Source organism: Convolutriloba macropyga, chromosome 13 (genome assembly GCF_964194025.1).
Source record: "Convolutriloba macropyga chromosome 13, txConMacr16.3, whole genome shotgun sequence".
NCBI lineage: Eukaryota > Metazoa > Xenacoelomorpha > Acoela > Convolutidae > Convolutriloba > Convolutriloba macropyga.
The window spans coordinates 34,858,758-34,866,843 of record NC_134480.1 but is presented as its reverse complement, the minus strand read 5'-3'; positions in this window follow the sequence as shown (position 1 = coordinate 34,866,843).

Here is an 8,086-nt window from a genome sequence, read left to right as displayed (position 1 = left end):
TAAAGATGGATGCTTATATGATCGACTATAAAGCTATAACGGAAAATGTGTAAACAAGGCTTTGAATCATATAAAGAGTTTTCGGAATTTGTATTGAAACGCACAAGAAATGGGGTTAGTTGCTTGTTTTCAGATTTTCCTCAGCTGAATAATTTGTTTATTCATGTCAAAATAAATAAATTGTTTCTTTGTTTAACATCTCATTGGTTCGAAGGGGTAAATGTTTATGTACCAGAAGTCTTTCGACAGCAATGAAACCCAAAACCTTTAAATTCTTGTAAACGAGTGTTGAACTGAAAATGTAAGAAAGATGATCGGTAAAGTGCGTTCGCACATAGCGTTCCGACCTCGCCCGCCCACATTTTTGGCTTAATTGTCTGCCAGATGAGTCAGAGATGGAAAGCCTTCACAAATTCAATTTTTGTTCAAAAATATTTGGTGTATGAATAGAAAAGTTGCTTCAAACCCAAATCATTTAGTAAAGCAAATAGTGCCATAATAGAGGGCCGATGAGACCCGCCATTAATAAACGGCAAAACTTAATAAAGTTTAAATTGTTTGAAAACAATCAACTTGAAGCAAAAAAAATTTTAGATATCAACTGAAATCTCTTAAAAAGTTATGTTCATTCATGTCTCCATGTGCTGACATCGAGACCATTCATTATTCAGAATATGTCGCACGCCTACAAAAACTTCGACAAATACAGACGTAAAACAAAAATTCAACTAAAATAAACGAAAGCCTTCTAGAACTATGATCTATACCGTAAAATACAATATATAACCATTTGCGCACTCTTTCGATACCAAAAATAGAAAGTGTGACTTCTGAACAGTGAGATTCGCTGGCATGTAGATTTAAAAAAAGAACAAAAAGGGCAAAGTAAAGAAATATATTTTGTTTTTTGAAAACAGTTGATCTCAAAGTCATAAAAAAACATTAGATTTAAAAAACCGACCAAAACAGCAAAAGAAACAAAAAGCAAAATCAAATTAAGTTTCCTCGTAAAACCGGTGTCGAAGTTGTTAAAGTAATAGACAATGCAATGAAAACATAGTTTTGTTCAATTGCAAAACTATAGCGAAAAAAGACATTATATTTCGATTCATCAGAAAGACAATGTGACCTGTGTTTGCTTATCTTAAGCTGCAATGTGATGAAAAAAAGCTAATTAAACCATTGTACGTTTTGAAAACAAGTTTTCTGTAAAGTCAAAACGTTCATAATTTTTCAACTAAATAAATTAGATAGGGTTTTTTTTGTAACTTATTAGGAAGCCAATTGTACCTGTCATTAGTATGTCATGATTTAAACTGTTCAGTTCTGTAATGAGCAGTTTAACTAATTTTAACAATCCAAATATTTTTAAGAAAACAGAGACTGAATACAATCCAAAACTTTGGACTGTAAAAAACTATTAGACTAAAGCTGGCCGTGCTATTGCTGCTCGCCATTAGGAACACGTAATTGTTCTGATGGATAATTATCGAGTAAAATATGCAAAAACAGTCACAACTTTTTTTCAAGAAACAGTCAGAGAATAAGCGCAAGAAAAGTAGACCTCCTTGGAGTTGACAAAGATTTTTTCAGCATTTTTCAATTTTTAGCATATGTGTGCTAATCAAAAAATTCAAACAAAATGGACCAAAAAAAGTTTAATTCGTGCCATTTTTGCCAAAAGAAAAACTGAATTTTGAACATTGTAGCCAAAACGTTGGATCAAGCAGTTCAACAATTTTTTTATATTTAGAGGTAAAACTAACAATGTTATCGCTAACAATTTTTGTAATTTTTTCAACAAGATTGGCAAAACAAAAAATCATCATTGTCAAAAATTGGAAAATATTAAAAAGAACATCGAAAATCAATAAAATTTTACAAAATTTTAATCGTCAATAACTACGAGGAAAACAAATTTAAAAAATTGTTTTGATTTAAATATTTAATTTGCGCTGGACGAGCTTGCTAATGATACCACTCACAACCATCTACGATGTATATATCGATCGGGTAAAATTGACCGAAAAATAAAAACCCATATATGTATATAGTTACTCACCACTAAAAATGGTCGGAACAATAATTCCAACTGAAAAGGTAAGCTGTTGTCTCATTTTTTACACCTACTGATCAACGTTATTTGAGGAGACAAGTCCGAGAGACCTCTCATCAGAACAATTTGTAGAGTTTCAAATTGATCAAACTTTTCAAGACCTCTGATCCGACGGCTTTCCCGACATTGTTCGATCATCATACCGTATTCCAAACTTATTTTCAAGGTTTTGGAAATTCATATGATATACTCTTAAATTTATTGTCTAAGCTTGCAATTTTTGTTTACAGAGTTTACTTGACTTCCAAACTCAAAGACTTTTAATTATCAAGAAAAAATTATTTTTGAATTATGGCTAACAGGAATTGCTAAGATTCAGGTGGTAACATGCCGTACTGAAAAAGTGCCGAACACGAAAAAAATAATGGCTAAAGGAATGAATTTGACATTTATTTATGATAAAACTAAGTATTGGTTAACAAACACTGATAATAGACTGATAATTTTACGTAATTTATCTAAGAATAGCAATACAACTAGAACCAAACAGGCCAAAAATGAAAATGACAATAATTTTGTTAGAAATTGGTGAAATTTACCTAACAACAATTATTGACAATATACATCCCTAGGCGAACTCCAGATAAACCAGATAAGTAGGAGAAAGCTGTTTCTGGCACCAATATGACTAGGCGAATGGCTGGTTTTACACCTTTAGCTTGAGTGATAGTCAAGAGATTTTGTATTTGAATATGGTTTGAATTACACCCCGCTAAGTTTGAGAATTTCGTGTGCGTGCTGTTATTCACTGGTACACAATCAACTCTTGTTCAAGATGTTTCTTTTGCATAAAAACTGGAATGCCAAGAAATAATAAAGGAAAGGGATTTTTAAAAGTTTTCAATTGTATTTGCAATGCCCTTCGATCAGTTGCTGGGACGGTTTGGGAAATACGTTTTTAAAGGAGTTATTAAAAATATTTGGTTTCTAACCATTTATTTCCTCTGCTGGTTTCATCACATATCAAAATCACTTGTCTCATCTGCTTTGTTGTTCTTTTTGTCATTACTTTATCACTTTTCTCTCGACTTCAAAACGACTTTTGCAAAGTTATGCTTATTGAAATTTGCGATGCAATTGAGTTCATCATCTTAAGATTTATTGTTCAACATTTGAGAAGTGTCTTTATTTTAAGAATAATACTTAAAGGGCACCCTTTCTAACTAGATGTTTAGATTACTCAGTCACCAGAGTTCAAATAGTCCATTTTTTGCACACTGATACATTTTTACACTGATCTTTCCGTTTGAGATGAGGGCTCAGAGTGACATCAAAGAAGTTTAGTGATTTTGAGTTTCCAGTGGGCAATACGTTGAAGTTCAGATGGGCCAACTTGCCTTTCTTCAAAAGATTTCTAAAACTCATTTATTGAGTTCAATTTATTCTGTTATTCAGCAAAACTTAACCGATCTAGGAGGCATTACGCAGGTGGTTGGAGACATTCGTCTTTTGATTTCACCTGGATAACTAAGGCAATATACGGTGAAATTGTCACCGAATCGTCGGATTTAGGCATTCTTTTGAAACAGCCGAAAAACCAAAGAGAATAAACGCAATTGTGCCCTCTGGTGGGATTCCCACTGCCAGTTGATCATGTTCAAGGATGCTACATTTTATCTTAACGTGCATAATTTTTGTTACAGGAGAAACTGTGTATTTAAGACCAATAGTTTTAGCCCTATCGAGTGTAAATTCAGAATCAGTACCTGAATACCAGACAGCTTCAAGGTTGTCCAAACGATCCTGTTTACGCGCTGATTAAGTTTTAAACGATTAATTGTCGGTGCTGCCTATAAGTGCCTTGAGTTTTGCTTAATTTGTTATGAGATTCACAGTGTTCGACGACATTATTTTCAAAACAGTTTTAACTTTATATATTAGCAGAAATAACGTTTTGGTATTTTTCAGCTTCTATTTGCAGCATTTTTGCAACTCTGTCCTACTCACTGGAGCGTGCGAGTTAGTAACTGCACTGATTATGAGGGGCAAAAATAGTTTTTTTGTGACCCATCAAAGAGTTTTCATTACAGCGCAGAGGTGTACCCCAAAATTTCCGCCCTAGTAAAATTCGCTCGAAAATTAGATACATAAAATGAACGAAATTAGGAGAAATCCTTTGGATCTTATTTTTCGGAAAAAGTGTTTCGCCATTTTTGCGAAATAAAAGAACTTTAATTTTGTAAACAGGTGACAAGTATTGTAGCACGTTTCAGCTCATTTTAAGTATCTAATATTCGCATTAAAAGTATCTCTAAAACCTCAAATAAACCTAATTGAAAGCACGCATTTTGAGCATTCAAAACTGATTTATACTCTGTATTAAGCACTTTATTAAAGATTTAAATGAAGCTGTTAAAGATTTAAAGCGATTTGAATACAAACAACTTTAAAGACAAAGTCAAAAAGGCGAGCCGTCGGTTCTTTTCCGAAAAATCCCTCGTTCAAGAAAGGGCTTGTACATCAATGTTAGACTGGCAAACTCAGGGGCACTAAATGTAGGAGCACTGATGTACAAGCCAAGCGGTATTTGTTAGCCAAGAAGGGAAAAAATACTTAAAAATCCGACAAATATCAACAAAAAAATCGAGGGATTTTTCAGAAGAAAAGTCAATATTCATGTTTTCTGTTTCTAATTCACTGAACAATAAACTTAATTTGCAAAATTATCAAAAACTCTTTTCGGGCTTTTTTAATAACGTTTTTGTTTTTTTTTGGTTGCTCAATTTTTACTATATTGTCACCTGGACGACTATAATGTCTCCTGGAAGCAATTTCGTCCAATTTTTCTCAAAATTCGTCTCTTATTTAAAAAATAGAGTTGTAGAATGTTGCTCGAACTATTTTTGTAGTACTTCCTACTCATATGGTTTGTATTAAATTAGAAATTTTTACTTGGGAGTCAATACTTGAAAAATTGGTATAATAGAAAAGTATAGTATGGAAACGCAAAAATTCGTCTGTTTTTTATGTAAGATGCCTTCTGATTTCTTGACTTTTAGGTCTGGGTTGTTCAAAGTGATAAGAGCAATAGGTATGTCTGGCTAGCTTTGGCTCTGATGTAAAAAAGTTAAGATTAAATTATATAATTCAAGTATGGCAATTTCGTCAAATGTTTCTCTAAAGTCGTTTCGTATTTCAAAATTATGATGTAACCCCATGGGTCAAGGAGTCGTTCAATGTTGCTCATAGTATTTTCGTAGTATCCCCTATTCATTTGGAGTGTAAAAAATCATAAAATTTTGTTTTCGGGTCAATACTTGAAAAATGGGTAAATTATATGATGTACGTCCGAGTGCCACAAAAACTGATTTTTTTTCCTAAAAATCCCTTGCTCAAAAAGTGCTTTGTTTGTCAATGTGGGACTGGTGTAGATTCAAGGAACTGGCTAGGAACCCTTTGATAAGTAGTAATAAAGTAGTAAAAAGTGCTAGTAGTAGTAATAAAGCTTTAATAATCACTTTTATGCTCATAAGCCCTCATTAAAGTAAGCTTTTTTGCGGATTATAGTGCAAAATTGAGATATATTGCGTGCGAAAAAGCGATACATAAATGGAGGAGATTCGTGATACGAAATGCGCGAAAAATAGGATAAATAGTTTGTACTTTTATTTCGTGGCTAAAATTTAGACCTTTTTGCGAACACGGGTTGCGCAATTTCTTACAATTTTGCCTGTTTTTGATAAAGTAGCTATTTTACATAATATTGTTGCTTTTTCAATGTGTTAACATGGGAAAAAAACACGAGATACACAGAGCGGGCATATTTGCCCATGACGATTTAGGTATACCTCTGCGGCGTAATGTTTTGCAATTTCCATCAGCTCCTGGAAAGATTCTCTGGAAGTTCCAAGAAGTTGTTAAATTCTACTTTTTTGGCCCAGAAACCCGGGTCTTCCATGGAAATATTAAGCAACTAATGAGGAAACTGATGTGTGGTTCTGTTTTGAGTGGTTTAACAGTTGTTTGAACACCTCATTTTCTTCTTGGTATGTGACTGCAACGCATTTTTTGTGGACAAGTTTTGGGTAATCTGCATTACTTTCATTTGACCGCATCTGATTGATTTATTCCATGATCACTATTCGAAAATATTTTGATTGCAATTTAAAGAGTTAGTTGGAATACAGCCAAACGTCATCAGCTAAGTCTAAAACAGGTAATTGAAAGACCACCCGTGTTGATCACCTTCCAACAACCAGAATATATGCTCAAGGTCTGTTTCAACTTTTGATGGCTTTCACTGTTTTACTGCGCAGACTACGAAACTTAAAAAAATACTCATTTATTTTTCATCAGTTTAGAACAACTCATTCCAATAAGTTAACACATGAACCCATGAGTACGTTCTTGTTTATTATAAATAGTACTTCTTTGCTTTTCGGTAATTTAACCGAAACCTAAACTTGCTAAAACCAGGCTGAGATATGCGCTCAAAATTGTCCTGATTGGACGGACTGTCCCAGAATGAAAGTGCCTCTGATCGGACTCAACCGCACTTGACATTTTCCAGTTTCCGTGCGCTCGAAGTGCGCTCAAGCGGGCTCGAAATCATTTCAGATCGGACCCAGTTGCGCTCGCATCGTTTATGATCATACCAGTTGCGCTTAAAGTCGTTTATGATCATACCCCATTGCGCTCGAAATCGTTTATGATCAGATTCATGTGCGTTCCTGCGCTCAAAATTGCCATTTAATTTCGAGAGCAAAATGGTCAGTTGTGCGCTGGAAATAGTCGGAGCAGGGAATTCATTATTGTCGACCGAAATTTTTTGTATTCATACCTAAAGTTTTTTTCTTTTCTGTAAGAAATCAATGTGTTTTCAAAATGAAGGTTCTCCTGTCTCTTTTGCCTGCGCCTTTTTATTGGCATTTTGTCAATTTCCTTTAAAAAGTCATTTATTTTGAGGAATGCAACGTGAGGAACAGCAACATATGGCGCGTGGACCAATGAAAGATCTCTACTGTGAAACAACAATAAAAAATTGATGGAATAGTGGGCTTCTATGAAATTGCTATGAACAATAGATGTAAATTTTTTTAGAAATTTGGCCCAGTCATAAAGAAACTTCAAAGTTTCTATGAGCAATGATAATCCGTGAGTAAAGATTGTTAACAAACCCATGGTCTTATTTTAATAGGTCTAGCTCGTATATTCTGTTTCATCCACAAAATGTCTTTTGTGCTACACAGTAACAACTTATCTGCGTATAGCATGTGACTATGTAAAGAAATTAGCGCAGGTGACTGGGAGTGTAAAATGCCCCGAAACAGAATAGATCCGGTCGAGCTAAAAATTAGTAGGAAATTAAATGGACGGTTTTTTCTATATTACAGCTCTCTCAGTCGGTATAAAGGTCAACCAACCTAGCATTTATAATTTAAGTATATTATAAAACCCAGGGTACGATTTCATTGGTCACTAAAACTTTGCGACAGAGAGCTTAGTTTAATGGTTTGAACTTAGATTTAAAGAACTTGAAGTCTAATTTTTTCGTCCTAAAGTTAGTGTCCTTTGAAGGTTTGATTTTAGATTCAAAGAATTGAAAGTCTAAATTTTTTGTCCTAAACTTAGTGTCCTTTGGAGTTTTGAACTTAGCATCAAAGAATTGAAAGTCTAAATTTTTTTGTCCTAAACTTAGTATTCAACACTTTTGTCACTTTGGTTCTCTAAATACGTTAGAGCAAAACCTTATCACCTCGGGACTCATGCCCAGCACTTGGGTAGAAAAGGCCTCGTGTCAGAGCGCTAAGTCCCTCCCCGTACTTAACATCAGTAAGTCCCTCCCCGTACTTAACAACGTCAATATCAGTACTGGACAAGTCTAAATTCAAGTCTAGGTATCAGAACTGATTCAGAGCTATGATCATGACACATTTAAGACTTGTCAGACCTGGCCAAGATTTTGCAAGTCTTAATCCAAGTCTTGGCCAAGACGTGCAAGTCTAACTGCAAGTCTTGGCCAAGACTTGG